This window comes from Mesoplodon densirostris, chromosome 2 (genome assembly GCF_025265405.1).
Source record: "Mesoplodon densirostris isolate mMesDen1 chromosome 2, mMesDen1 primary haplotype, whole genome shotgun sequence".
Lineage (NCBI taxonomy): Eukaryota > Metazoa > Chordata > Mammalia > Artiodactyla > Ziphiidae > Mesoplodon > Mesoplodon densirostris.
Window position 1 is genome coordinate 57,581,528 of NC_082662.1, and position 15,654 is coordinate 57,597,181.

General features: G+C 39.4%; 1 pseudogene; it reads right to left on the reverse strand.

Moving 5' to 3' along the window:
* Positions 1-334: 334 nt before the first annotated feature.
* LOC132503106 (tigger transposable element-derived protein 1-like) lies at positions 335-15,316 on the reverse strand (annotated as a pseudogene).
* Positions 15,317-15,654: the final 338 nt, after the last annotated feature.

Consider the following 15,654-nt stretch of genomic DNA (forward strand, 5'->3'; position numbering starts at 1 on the left):
ACAACGTGACCGTCGCCATTTTTCTGTTTTTATTCTATCTCTGCCATGTGATAGATTGGGGGGGTGGGAGTTGGAAAAGAGAGAGACAGGATTAAAAAAAAAAAACAAAACTTCCGGGTCTCATGACCGGGAAGGGAGAAAAACAAAAGAGACAAGACACAACTCCAGGGGAATGATGTGTGTGCGCGCGCGCGCGACTGCGCGCCCTTGCCTCCTCAGCTCAGAGGAGGGAGGCTCCCGCAGTGGGCAGGGAGCATCCTCCCACCTCGGGAGCCCTGTGCCCCCGGAGGGTCCAGATCGAACCCTGTAGCCGTGGCGGTCGCGGGTCCCGGTCTCACACCCGCCGCCAACGCTCTGCGAAGCTGTCAGCTTGGTCCCTTCCTCTGGCCGCCTCCACTTGCCGGTCCACCCCAGAGCTCGCGCTCTCCCTCCCGGGCGGGTGTACCGTTCTGGGTTACGTGCAGAGAAGTCTCACTAACACTGTGAAGGAGGAAATGATCAAATTTAAAGGCTACTGTATTTCCCAAGTTTTAAAATAGTTTGCTTCTATAATGTTCTGCATAACAACCGCGTGGCAACACACTAGGCAGAATCTAATATTGGTTCGAATCCTTCCTTCCTCTCTTTCTCTACCCCCTTTTCTCTCTCTTCCCAAAGCGGGACACACCCTTGTGTGGTGGTCCGTGAGGTTTGTTACGTGGGGACGGACCTTTCATCGCGGATTGACTTATTTAGAAAATTTTAATAAATGGTTGTTCAGGGTCATTGTTTAAGAAGACAGTTGCATGGAGCAAGGTGGATTCGTGTTACACTCATCTCATTGACATTCAGAGGGCGTGATAGGCATTTCATTCTCTCCCAAGTCTCGTGTTCACGGGTTGCTGAAAAAAGTATTTGGGAACTCTGCCACATTTTTCAGTGAGATATAGAATTTTGTGCTTTTGTTTACTACTGTATTTCCTTTGGGCACTTTCACTTTTGTTTCTCTTGAGTTTCCTTTCTGGTTTCTTGTCCTATTTCGTAATTCTGAGCAGAAATGGACTTCAGGGTTGGTTCGGGTTTCTCACTTTACAGGCGAAGAAACTGAGGCCCTGCGTAGTGAGGAGGTGCCCCAGGTGACACATTTAATTTGAATTGAGCCCTACTCACCTGATATATCTGGTAGTGGGGTGGCGATGGAAAGTGGGGGCGGGGCGGGAGTTAGCGACGACGTATAGCAGCAATTCTGCTTTGTGAAATTCATATTCTAGAAATTAAAGATGGAGAACACTTACCAGATCATTCACGTCTTAGGACTGGTGTGAACTGATTGCTTCTTCAAAACCCCCTTCCTTGTGCCTTGACTCCAGTATATCTGTTAATTCAGGTTCTCCTTCACCTTTCCATGCGAGAGTTTGCCGTCTCACTGAACAACCCTACATGATTGCTATGAAGTAATTTTATTAGAATCACAGAGTTGACCACCCCCCCTTTGTGCACCCACTGTGTCCCTTTTATATTTATTTCCTGGTGCCTTTCACACTTCATTGTACAGGATAGTTGATGTACCTCCCTGAACTAGAGGGTAAGCTTTGAGGGTCACGGCCATGTTCATCTTATATCTCCCATGTTTAACACCCTGCCTGGCAATGAATGAGCCAGTGAAAGTCTGAAGAGGATTTTTATCATAATTCCATCCTGACCATTTCTAGGAAATTTCTTCCATGTTTTTGGTGAAAGCGGAACACTGGAGATGCTCTTTGATTCTTACACCTCTGCGGACCATATTTTGGCTTCTAATTTACAGAGCCAAGAAAAACATAATTTGCTTTCTCAATTTTTTTTAAAACCAACTGCTATCTCCCTCTTTTTACCATATTTGGTTCCTCTTCTTCAAATTCCATCTAATTCATATAATTAGTTATGCCAACACTTGCCCTTTGAGTTTTGCTTTCATATACTCCAAAAGTTTTACTATCATAGACTCCAAAAGTTTTACTTTCATAGACTTTCAGTTTGGTGAGGTTCAAACTGATTTTACTCTGCTCAGCCTGGAATTAAATTATCAGAGGCAGCATTCTTTATGAGACTTGGATTCTTCCTGGAACCCAGTGAACTAAGTAAGGAGGCTGGCAGTTGAGCAAGCTGAAGAGGGCTGCTGGAAAGATGTCAGCATCTGGACAAAAAGTGCACACTTGCAACTTTAAAAGATTGGAGAATAGCTGATATATGTAATTACAGCTTGGAGAAGGATCTGGACTGTCACAGGTGAGCTCAGACACATCCAGATCGATGAGGTTCCATTGCATCTGAGCATGAACTGAACGTATTCCTTTGGATAGGGCAGATAAGCTGATATTACTGATCGTAACATCTAAAGTTCATATGTTTCATCCCAGATAATAACAGTGTGATAATAATTTTAAGGGCAACAATAACAATTTCCAGCAAGGTGGAGATGAAGCCTAATCATATGTAATGTCATGTGCTCCCTTAAATACAAAGCTCAACAGAGAAAAAAGGGACACAGCTCAAAAATATAGGGAATACCTCTATACCTCTTGTCTTGCACATCCGTGCACTCACATCATTATATTCTTTATCAAACTTTAGTCCTCTGGGGTATTACATAGTTGCTGATTAAAGAGGACTCTTATAGGCACTCCAACAATCTTCTTTCATCTCTCCAATACACATTTGCAAAATGACAATTCTTGGTGTGTGAGATGAACTTTGGAATCAGGTCCTAATGTCAGCTCTGCCAAATCTATTAGCTGTGTCATCCTGGGTAAATTATTCATCAGTTCTGATTCTCTGTTTCTTTATGCATAAAATGAGGATTACAACACCTACCTCAAAGAGGAGTTTTTAGGACTGAAATTTAATCAAAATTTAATAAAATATATGTAAAGACCTCTCATGGTACTTGGAACATAATTTTTTTTGGAACATAATTTTTAATAACAAGTAGCTGTAATTATGTTGTTATTGTATTTGTATTTACCCCATGCACTTTTTGAATTATTCTATCCCTTTTGGCTTCCTACTCTTGACCCTTCAATAAAACTGCTATTGGTAAAAGTTCTGTGACTATGAAGATAAATAAGGATAAAGTCCTGCCTTCAAGTTCACACTTCAGCCTTGGAAAAGATACATATGCCAGTAACTATACGGATACTGGAGGACTGAAGACAAGTACTTGGTTCATACCACTTTATGATGATCTACCTGAGAAATACTTAATTAAGATCTAGATTTATTAACAGCCAGGCACTGACAATACTTGTGGAAGCAGTTAGGAAAATACTAAACAAACGAACAAGCAAACAAACAAAACACCTCAAAAGAAAAAAAACCCCTCTCATTTTCACACAAATGAGGAAAATTACATTTAAAACTCCCTCTAATCAGCATCATTATGCAGCTTTTGAAAAGTTTTCTGGTCCCATAGATGAGGCAGGCTTCTTTTGCCAGGTTGTGAAAAATATGCCAGGTTGTACCTTTGATGTAATGTTGGACAAATGTAGTTAATAGGAAGCACTTCTGGTTGTTAATTAATTAGATCACTTTAATCAAGAACTATTTTCTGAGAAACTTATTCCCAGCCCTGGGTCAGATGCTAAGGAAACAAAGATGGTGAAGATAGACTTTGCCCTTAAGGAACTCATTCAACAAGTGTTTATTGATTACCTTCTGGGATGTGATGGTGAACAAGACATGAGCTTACTACATGGAGATGGATATATACACACATCTTTCCAGCTTCCTCAAAGAAGTATGTGACAGACACAGGGTTTGGGCAAGACAAAATATATATATTCCTTGCCCCACCCCAAAAGTTTTTTGTTCCTTGAAACAAAGAGCAGCTCTGGAAAGAACAGTTTGGTCTCTGTTGCCCACATGAAACTGGGAATCTCACTAGCATTAGGCAGAATTGTGAAGTGAGCAGTTATTTTCAATTCTCTTTGAGTCTGGGCTATTTAAACAGCTTTCTAGTCTCTCAGTTCCTGTCTTTCTGAACTATTTGGTTCTTCAAAGGGCTACTATAATGGTGATTCTAAAATACAAACCCAATTATATTATTCCCCTGCTTAAAATTTTTCATGGTTCCCCATTATCTGCCCAGCATGGCACACAAGATGTTTCATGGTCTTGCTCTGCCAAGCCTTCTAGCCGCATCCTCCAGAAGACCCACATGTAGGAGTACCAGATTTAGTAAATAAAAATACCGGCTGCCCAGTTTAATGTAAGTTTCGGATAAACAACAATTTTTTTGGTATAAATGTGTCCCCAATATTGCATGAGACATACTTATACTAAAATATTCATTGTTTATCTGAAATCCTGATTTAAAGGGACATCTTGTATTTTATCTGGCAGCCCTCACTACTCATGCCAGCCAGATTAATTAACTTGCCCTTCCCCACAGGTCTCTTCATGCCTTTATCAGTGCTTGAGAGCCTCTCCATCCTGCCCCTTATCCACATGATATTCTTCTGCTGCTGCTTCAAAAGCCGGTTATGGGATCTGGAACTCTGCAAGGGTGAGCTTAGAATCCAGTGTGCTGGGGATGAGCCTGGCCACATGTGAGCCTTGTTTAATACCTTCTAGGGCTTCTGCCCTAGTTCCTGTTCATCTTTTCCATTCTCCCTCCTGAAACTGGAGTTCTGCCCTGAACCTCCGTTTATTTGGCTGGGACCCACACGTGGTTTTGCACCCTTGCCAATTCTCTCCCTGGAGCTGTGGGGCTAGATCTTTTCTCCCAGCTGCTGGCTGGGCTCCTGACTAAACTAAATAGATCATTGAAACCTGTCTCAGATTCTGTCACCTTCCTGTCTTGCCTACTACAAAGGCTGAACAAGAGACTCAAATAAGATGAAGTTTGTGAAAGAGGATTGTAAATTATAAAGTCTCTATGATGGTAATTTAGGTTAGAAACTAATTTCAAGCTCTTCACCTGGTTCTATAAAGGAAAGCTTCTCTCTAAAGTTCTCTGGATTTCCCCTGTGTCAGGCATATATGCCTGGTGATATATGATGCTGAAAATGATGTGGAAATTTTCCAAACGTCCTCTAATTTTGATTAGTGCATTCAACCACTCTGGCTATTGCATTATGAATGGATCTAGACTAGTGGCTTTAATTTTTAAAATTTTAATTTTATGATCCAGGATGCACCTCTTCATAATGGAAGACAAGGTCTTGTGAACTATGTCATAATCTGAGTGTGTGTATTGAATTCTGATATTTTCTATTCTGTTTCATCTTCTAAAAATTGGTGGACTTCCTTGGTGGCACAGTGGTTAAGAAGCCACCTGCCAATTCAGGGGACACTGGTTCAATCCCTGGTCCAGGAAGACCCCACATGCCGCGGAGCAACTAAGCCCATGCACCACAACTACTGAGCCTGTGCTCTAGAGCCCACAAGCACAACTACTGAGCCCACAGTCCTAGAGCCCGTGCTCCGCAACAAGAGAAGCCACCGCAAGGAGAAGCCTGCACACCCCAACAAGAGTAGCCCCTGCTCGCTGCAAGTAGAGAAAGACTGCACACAGCGACAAAGACCCAATGCAGCCACAAATAAAATTAATTAATTATTTTTTAAAAGATTGGTTAACCCACGATATTAATTTCATAACTCACTAATGGGTTGTGACTTGCATTTTACTAAGCGCTGGTCTGCACAATCCATGACGTTTCCTGTATTATCCAACTGACCAGGACAGCTGTCAAATGTCAGACTCATGTGGTGCAGTCCCCACTGGGACCCACCTTGCCTGCAAAGGGAGTTGAGGCCACCTCACTGAGGTAAATCACAGCTGTCCCTTTTGATAACATCAGTAAACAGAGTACTGCAGCCAGACTTTCTAACCTGCCTGGGGTTAATATACAAAATTTCTGGCAAGGCCATTTATAAAGAGGGATAGCTCAAAATGATCACGAATGGCAACTACATTCATTTCAGAATAGAGGTATATTGTCTGGGGGCTAATTCTTTCTCAAACTTAAAAAAAAAATCATTCCTGGTTGGGTAAAAGAGTCTTTTAGGTTTCTGAGATTCCACATTGATTTCGTAGTTAAATGTAAATGAAAGCTCTCTCACTCGCTGCTATGATTTTGTTTCACTCTCCTTTCCCCTAAATGGTGAGCAGGTTAATCTGATATTCAGAAGCTGGGCAACAGTAGATTCCAGAAAAGATAAAGAAAATGTATAGAAAGGAAGTATTTTTCAAATGTATTGGAAAGAAGACAGTTTATGTAAGGAATTCTTATGATACAGGGAGTCAATCCAGCTGCTAGAATTTAGGATTTTCTCCCACCTACCCCACCCTCTTCTTTTACTCAGGGCTGCCTCATTCATTTTTCTTTATGGTAGGGTTTTATTTTTGTTGGTTTTGTTGGCCTTGAGGAAACCAGATCAGTGGTGGCACAAAAGATGGATTGGAGATGAGAAAAGGAGAAGAGGAATTAGAGGCAGCTAGTATAGACAACTGTTTGGCTACAAAAGCTAACAGTGAAGCAAGGTAATAATCAAATGAGGGAAATCAGGTCAAGGAGAGATTTTTGTTTGCTTGTCTTGAAAGTGCTTGAAAAATTTCATATACTGATGGAAATGATCCAGTAGAGGAAAAGTTCATGATGTAAGATGGAGGTAGGATTTGCTGGTCTGGTGTTCTTGAGTCTGCTGGGGGAGGGGGAGAATGCATAAGTGGAAGCTTTTACGTAGGATCACGGAGCATGTAGGAAGGATGGGGTCTAAGCATGTACACCTGTACGGACATGTGGATGTGGTAGGAGCAAGTGGAAGTTCTCTTCTGATTCTTCAATTTTTTCAAGAAAGAAGCACAGTCATCAGCTGATAGTGAAGATAGGGGAAAAGAGAGGCACAGGTGTAAAACAGTCCATTAGCAGAAAGTGAACCTATGACTGTAGAGTGCGGAAAAGTGAATGGATCAGGGAGATGGAGGATGTTAGCTGGGGAACAGTAAGGGCCTTCTTAAGTTCCTCGTGACAAGCTTAAAGTGAGACCAGAGTGGGTAGAAAGTTGGATTTAACCAGGGTTGTGAGTTTGCCAACCAGTATGCCAGAATTAAGGTGATCAAGGGAGTTTAGGGAGTGATTATGTCTATTGACTCTGAATTTTAAGCTGAGTAAAGAGGGAATGGAGAACCACCAGGGGCAAAGGACAAAAAAAAAAAAAAAAAAATGGTGCCTAAGATGCTCCTCCCTCTGGTCTTTGCATGACTGGCTCCCTCTTGTGATTCAGCCATTCTCTGATGTCACCTTTTTAACTCTCTTCTGAGTACTTAAAATGTTTTCTTTTTACGCATACATTGGAGACACTGCAAGTTAGGTTCCAGACCACCTCAATAAAGTGAATAACACAAAAAAAGCGAATATCACAATAAAGCGAGTCACACGAATTCTTTGGTTTCCCAGTGCATATAAAGGTTATGTTTACACTTAATGTTATCTACTAAGTGTGCAATAACATTATGTCTAAAAAGAATGTACATACCTTAATTTATTTTTTTGGCTGCGCTGGGTCTTCGTTGCTGCACGCGGGCTTTCTCCAGTTGTGGTGAGCGGGGTCTACTCTTCGTTGTAGTGCACGGGCTTCTCATTGCGATGGCTTCTCTTGTGGAGCACAGACCCTAGGCAAGCAGGCTTCAGTAGTTGCAGCACGTGGGCTCAGTAGTTGTGGCACGCAGGCCCTAGAGCTCACGGGCTTCAGTAGTTGTGGCACTTGAGCTCAGTAGTTGCGGTGCACGGGCTCCAGGGTGCGTGGGCTTCAGTAGTTGTGGTGTGCAGACTCAGTAGTTGTAGCACACGGGCTTAGTTGCTCCGTGGCATTTGGGATCTTCCTGGACCAGGGATAGAACCCTGCATTGGCAGGTGGATTCTTAACCCATGTGCCACCAGGGAAGTCCTACATACCTTAATTAAAAAAAAACTTTATTGTTAAGAAATGCTAACCGTCATCTGAGCCTTCAGTGAGTCATAATCTTTCTTCTGGTGGAGGATCTTACCTTGATGTTGATGGCTGCTGACTGAACAGGGTGGTGGTTGCTAAAGGTTGGGATGGCTGTGGTAATTTCTTAAAATAAGGCAACAATGAAGTTTGTGAAATTGATTGACTCTTTCTTTCACAAAAGATTCCTTTGTAGCATGCAATGCTGTTTGATAGCATTTTACTCACAGGAGAACTTCTTACAAAATTGGAGGCAATTTTGTCAAACCCTGCCACTGCTTCATCAACTAAGTTTATGTAATATTCTAAATCCTTTGTTGTCATTTCAACAACCATCACATCATCTTCACCAGGAGTAGATTCCATCTCAAGAAATCACTTTCTTTCCTCAACCATAAGAAGCACCTCTTCATCCACTAAAATTTTATCTTTAGATTATAGCAATTTAGTCACATCTTCAGGCTCCACTTCCAAGTCTGTTTCTCTTGCATTTTCTATCACATCTTCAGTTACTTCCTCCACTGAAGCCTTGAACTCCTCAAAGTCATCCATGTGGGTTGGAATCAACTTCTAAACTCCTGTTACTGTTGGTATTTTGACCTCTTCCCATGAATCACAAATGTTCTTAATAGCATCTAGAATGGTGAATCCTTTCCAGAAGGTTTTCAATTGACTTTGTGCAGATTCATCAGAGGAATCACTATTTACAGCAGCTATTGCCTTATGAAACATATTTCTTAAATAATAAAACTTGAAAGTCAGAATTACTCCTTGATCCATAGGCTGCAGGATGGATGTGTTAGTAGGCATGAAAACATTAATCTCATTGTACATCTCCATCAGAGCTCTTGGGTAACCAGGTGCATTGTAAGTGAACAGTAATATTTTGAAAGGAATATTTTCTTCTGAGCAGTAGGTTGCAACAGTAGGTCTCAACAGTGGGCTTAAAATATTCAGTAAACCATTTTGTAAACAAATGTTCTGTCATCCAGGTTTTGTTGTTTCACTGATAGAGCACAGGAAAAGTATATTTAGCATAAGTCTTAAGGACCCTAGGGTTTTCAGAATGGTAAATGAGCACTGACTTCAACTTAAAGTCACCAGCTACATTAGCCCCTAATAAAAGAGTCAGCCTGTCATTGAAACTTTGAAACCAGGCATTGACTTCTCTTTGCCAACTATGAAAATCATGGATGGCATCTTTTGCCAATAGAAGGCTATTTTGTCTACATTAAAAATCTATTGGAAACAACAAGCAAGACAGGAACACAAACCCACCCATCAGAAAACAGGCTGCCTAAAGTCGTATTAAGCCCAGACACCCCAAAATACACCACCTGACACGGGCCTGCCCATTGGAGGGACAAAATCCAGCTCCACCCACCAGAACATAGGCACCAGTCCCTCCCACCAGGAAGCCTACACAAACCACTGGACCAAACTCGCCCACTGGGAGCAGACACCAGAAGCAAGAGGAACTATGAACCTGAAGTCTGCAGAAAGGAGACCTCAAACACAGTAAGTTAGAGAAAATGAGAAGACAGGGAAATATGTTGCAGATGAAGGAGCAAGACAAAAACCCACGAGACCAAATAAATGAAGAAGAAATAGGTAAGCTACCTGAAAAAGAATTGAGAGTAATGATAGTAAAGATGATCCAAAATCTTGCAAACAGAATGGAAAAAATACAAGAAATGTTTAACGAGGACCTAGAAGAACTAAAGAACAAACAAACAGTGATGAACAACACAATCACCAAAATTAAAAATACACTAGAAGGAATCAGTAGCAGAATAATTGAGGCAGAAAAACAGATAAGTGAGCTGGAAGATAGAATGGTGGAAATAACTGCCATGTAGCAGAATAAAGAAAAAAGAATGAAAAGAATTGAGGACAGTCTCAGAGACCTCTGGGACAACATTAAATACACTAACATTCAAACTATAGGGGTCCCAGAAGAAGAAGAGAAAGAGAAAGGGTCTGAGAAAATATTTGAAGAGAATATAGTTGAAAACTTCCTTAACATGGGAAAGGAAATAGTCAATCAAGTCCAGGAATCAAGTCCCATACAGGGTAAACTCAAGGAGAAACATGCCAAGATGCATATTAATCAAACTAACAAAAACTAAATACAAAGAAAACATATTAAAAGCAGCAAGGGAAAAGCAGCAAATAACATACAAGGGAATCCCCATAAGGTTATCAGCTCATCTTTTAGCAGAAACTCTGCAGGCCAGAAGGGAGTGGCAGGATATATTTATACTGATGAAAGGGAAAAACCTACAACCAAGATTACGCTACCCGGCAAGGATCTCATTCAGATTTGATGGAGAAATTAAAAGCTTTACAGACAAGCAAAAGCTAAGAGAATTCAGCACCATCAGACCAGCTTTACAACAAATGCTAAACAGAACTTCTTTAGGCAGGAAACACAAGAGAAGAAAAAGACCTATAAAAACAAGCCCAAAACAATTAAGAAATGGTAATAGGAACATACATATCGATAATTACCTTAAATGTAAATGGATTTAACACTCCAACCAAAAGGTACAGACTGGCTGAATGGATACAAAAACAAGACCTGTATATATGTTGTCTACAAGAGACCCACTTCAGACCCAGGGACACATACAGACTGAAAGTGAGGGGATCCAAAAGGATATTCCATGCAAACAGAAATCAAAAGAACTGGAGTAGCAATACTCATATTGGACAAAATAGATTTTAAAATAAAGACTGTTACAAGAGACAAGGAAGGACACTACATAATGATCAAGGGATCAATCCAAGAAGAAGATATAACAATTGTAAATATTTGTGTACCCAAATAGGAGAACCTCAATACGTAAGGCAAATGCTTATAGCCATAAAAGGGGAAATCAACATTAGCACAATAATAGTGGGGGGCTTTAACACTCCACTTACACCAATGGATAGATCATCCAGACAGAAAATTAGAAAGGAAACACAAGCCTTAAATGACACATTAGACCAAATAGACTTAATTGATCTTTATAGGACATTCCATCCCAAAGTAGCAGAATACACTTTCTTCTTAAGTGCACAGGGAACATTCTCCAGGATAGATCACATCTTGGGTCACAAATCAAGCCTCAGTAAATTTAAGGAAATTGAAATCATGTCAACCATCTTTTCCAACCACAACGCTATGAGACTAGAAATCAATTACAGGAAAAAAAAACTGTAAAAAAACAAAAATACATGGAGGCTAAACAATATGCTACTAAATAGCCAAACGACCAATGAAGAAATCAAGGAAGAAAGAAAAAATTACCTAGAAACAAATGACAATGAAAACACAATGACACAAAACCTATGGGATGTAGCAAAAGCAGTTCTAAGAGGGAAGTTTATAGCAATATAACCTTACCTCAAAAAATAAGAAAAATCTCAAATAGACAACCTAACCTTACATCTAAAGCAACTAGAGAAAGAAGAACAAACAAAACCCAAAGTTAGTAGAAGGAAAGAAATCATAAAGATCAGAGAAGAAATAAATGAAATAGAAACAAACAAACAAAAAAACAGTAGCAAAGATCAATAAAACTAAAAGCTGGTTCTTTGAGAAGATAAACAAAACTGATAAACCTTTATCCAGACACATCAAGAAAAAAGGGACAGGACTCAAATCAATAAAATTAGAAATGAAAAAGGAGAAGTAACAACTGACACTGCAGAAATACAAAGGATCATAAGAGACTACTACAAACAACTATATGCCAATAAAATGGACAACCCAGAAGAAATGGACAAATTCTTAGAAAAGTACAACCTTCCAAGATTGAACCAGGAAGAAATAGAAAATATGAACAGACCAATCACAAATAATGAAATTGGAACTGTGACTAAAAATCTTCCAACAAACAGAAGTCCAGGACCAGATGGCTTCACAGGTGAATTCTATCAAACATTTAGAGAAGAGCTAACACCTATCTTTCTCATGCTCTTCCAAAAAATCACAGAGGGAAGAACACTCCCAAACTCATTCTACAAGGCCACTATCACCCTGATACCAAAGCTGACAAAGATATCACAAAAAAAGAAAATTACAGGCCAATATCACTGATGAACATAGAAGCAAAAATTCTCAACACAATAGTAGCAAACCGAATCCAACAACACATTAAAAAGATCATACACCATGATCAAGTGGGATTTATCCCAGGGATTCAAGAATTCTTCAATATATGCAAATCAATCAGTGTGATACATCATATTAACAAATTGAAGAATAAAAGTCATATGATCATCTCAATAGATGCAGAAAAATATTTTGACAAAATTCAACACCTATTTATGATAAAAATGCTCCAGAAAGTAGGCATAGAGGGAACCTAACTCAACATAATAAAGGCCATATATGACAAACCCACAGCAAACGTTATTCTCAATGGTGAAAAACAGAAAGCATTTCCTCTAAAATCAGGAACAGGACAAGGGTGCCCACTCGGCACTCTTATTTAACATAGTTTTGGAAGTCCTAGCCATGGCAACCAGAGAGGAACAAGAAATAAAAGGAATCCAAATTGGCAAAGAAGAAATAAAACTGTCACTGTTTGCCGATGACATGATACTATACATAGAAAATCCTAAAGATGCCACCAGAAAACTACTAGAGCTAATCAGTGAATTCAGTAAAGTCACAGGACACAAAATTAATGCACAGAAATCTCTTGCATTCCTATACCCTAACAATGAGAGATCAGAAAGAGAAATTAAAGAAGCAATCCCACTTACCATTGCAACCAAAAGAATAAAATACCTAGGAATAAACCTACCTAAGGAGGCAAAAGACCTGTACGCAGAAAACTATAAGATACTGATGAAAGAAATCAAAGACGACACAAACAGATGGAGAGATATACCATGCTCTTGGATTGGAAGAATCAATATTGTGAAAATGACTATACTACCCAAAATAATCTACAGATTCAATGCAATCCTTATCAAATTACCAAAGGCATTTTTCACAGAACTAGAACAAAAAATTTTACAATTTGTATGGAAACACAAAAGACCTTGACAGCAAAAGCAATCCTGAGAAAGAAAAACTGAGCCGGAGGAATCAAGCTCCCTGACTTCAGGTTATTCTACAAAACTACAGTAATCAAGACAGTATGGTACTGGCACAAAAACAGAAATATAGATCAATGGAAGAGGGTAGAAAGCCCAGAGATAAACCCATGCACATATGGTCACCTAATCTATGACAAAGGACGCCAGAATATACAATGGAGCAAAGATAGCCTCTTCAATAAGTGGTGTTGGGAAAATTGGACAGCTACATGTAAAAGAATGAAATTAGAACACCATACACAAAAATAAACTCCAAATGGATTAGAGACCTAAATGTAAGACACTATAAAACTCTTAGAGGAAAACATAGGCTGAACACTCTCTGACATAAATCACAGCAAGATCTTTTTTGACCCACCTCCTAGAGTAATGAGCATAAAAACAGAAATAAACAAATGGGACCTAATTAAACTTAAAAGCTTTTGCACAGCAAAGGAAACCATAAACAAGATGAAAAGACAACCTTTGGAATGGGAGAGAATATTTGCCAATGAAGCAGCTGACAAAGGATTAATCTCCAAAATATACAAACAGCTCATGCAGTTCAATATCAAAAAAAACAAACAACCCAATCCAAAAATGGGCAGAAGACCTAAATAGACATTTCTCCAAAGAAGACATACAGATGGCCAACAAACACATGAAAAGATGCTCAACATTTCTAGTTATTAGAGAAATGCAAATCAAAACTACAATGAGGTATCATCTCACACCAGTCAGAATGGCCATCATCAAAAAATCTACAAACAATAAATGCTGGTGAGGGTGTGGAGAAAAGGGAACCCTCATGCATTGTTGGTGGGAATGTAAATTGATTCCCTATGGAATCAATGGAGAACAGTATGGAGATTCCTTAAAAAACTACAAATAGAACTACCATATGACCCAGCAATCCCACTACGGGGCATATACCTGGAGAAAACCATAATTCAAAAAGATACATGTACCGCAATGTTCACTGCAGCTCTATGTACAGTAGCCAGGACGTGGAAGCAACCTAAATGTCCATCAACAGAGGAAAGGATAAAGAAGATGTGGCACATATATACAATGGAATATTACTCGGCCATAAAAAGGAATGAAACTGGGTCATTTGTAGAGACATGGATGGACCTAAAGACTGTCATACAGAGTGAAGTAAGTTAGAAAGAGAAAAACAAATATTGCATATTAACACACATATGTGGAATCTGAAAAAATTGGTATAGACAATCTTATTTACAAAGCAGAAATAGAGACACAGACATAGAGAACAAACATATAAACACAAAGGGGGATGGGCGTGTGTGGGATGAATTGGGAGATTGGGATTGACATATATACACTATTGATACTATGTATAAAATAGATAACTAATGAGAACCTACTGTATAACACAGGGAACTCTACTCAATGCTCTGTGGTGACCTAAATGAGAAGGAAATCCAAAAGAGACGGGATATATGTATACATACAGCTGATTCACTTTGCTGTACAGTATAAACTAACACAATATTGTAAAGCAACTATACTCCAATAAAAAATAATAATAAAATAAAACTTAAAAAATAATAATAATTTTTAAAAAACCTCTCCCCTCCAATCCATTCTCTCTGTGGCTGCTAGATTCATTTTGCTAAAACCCTGTCTTATCTTGTTATTCCTCCACTCAAAAACCATTAGTGGCTCTTACTGCCTGTGGTATAAATAGTTTGTGTAATCAAAGTATCCCATAAAAAAAAATCTATTGTTTAGCGTAGCTACTTTCGTTAATTATCTCAGCTGGATCTTCTGGATAACTTGCTGCTGCTTCTGCATCAGCACTTCCTGCTTCCCCTTGCACTTTTACGTTATGGAGATGGCTTCCTTCCTTCAACCTCATGAACCAAGCTCTGCTAGCTTAAAACTTTTCTTCTGCAGCTTCTTCACCTCTCTCAAATTTCATAGAACTGAAGAGAGTTAGAGCTTTACTCTGGATTAGACTTTGGTTTAAGGGAATGCTGTGGCTGGTTTGATCTTCTATTCAAACTGCTAAAACTTTCTCTGTATCATCAGGAAGGTTGTTCTGCTTTCTTATCATTCCTGTGTTTATTGGAATAGCACTTTTGATTTCCTTCAAGAACCTTTCCTTTGCATTCACAACTTGGCTAACTGTTTGGTGCAAGAGGCCTAGCTTTCAGCCTTTCTCAGCTTTCAACATGCCTTCATCACTAAGCTTAATCATTTTTAGCTTTTGGTCTAAAGTGAGAAATGTGTGACTCTTCCTTTTACTTGAGCATTTAGAGGCCATTGTAGGGTTATTAATTGGCCTAATTTAAATATTGTTGTGTCCCAGGGCATAGGGAGGCCTAAGGAGAGGAAGAGAAATGAAGGAACAGCTGGTCAGGAGAGCCATCACAACACATACATTTATTAAGTTCACCATCTTATATAGGCACAGTTCATGGTGCCCCAAAACAATTACAATAGGAACGTCAAAAATCACTAATCACAGATCACCATAACAAATAAAATAATAATGACAAAGTTTGAAATATTGCAAGAATTACTGAAATGCGACACAGAGACATGAAGTGAGAAAATTCTTTTGGAAGAATGGTGCTGATAGACTTGCTTGACACAGAGTTG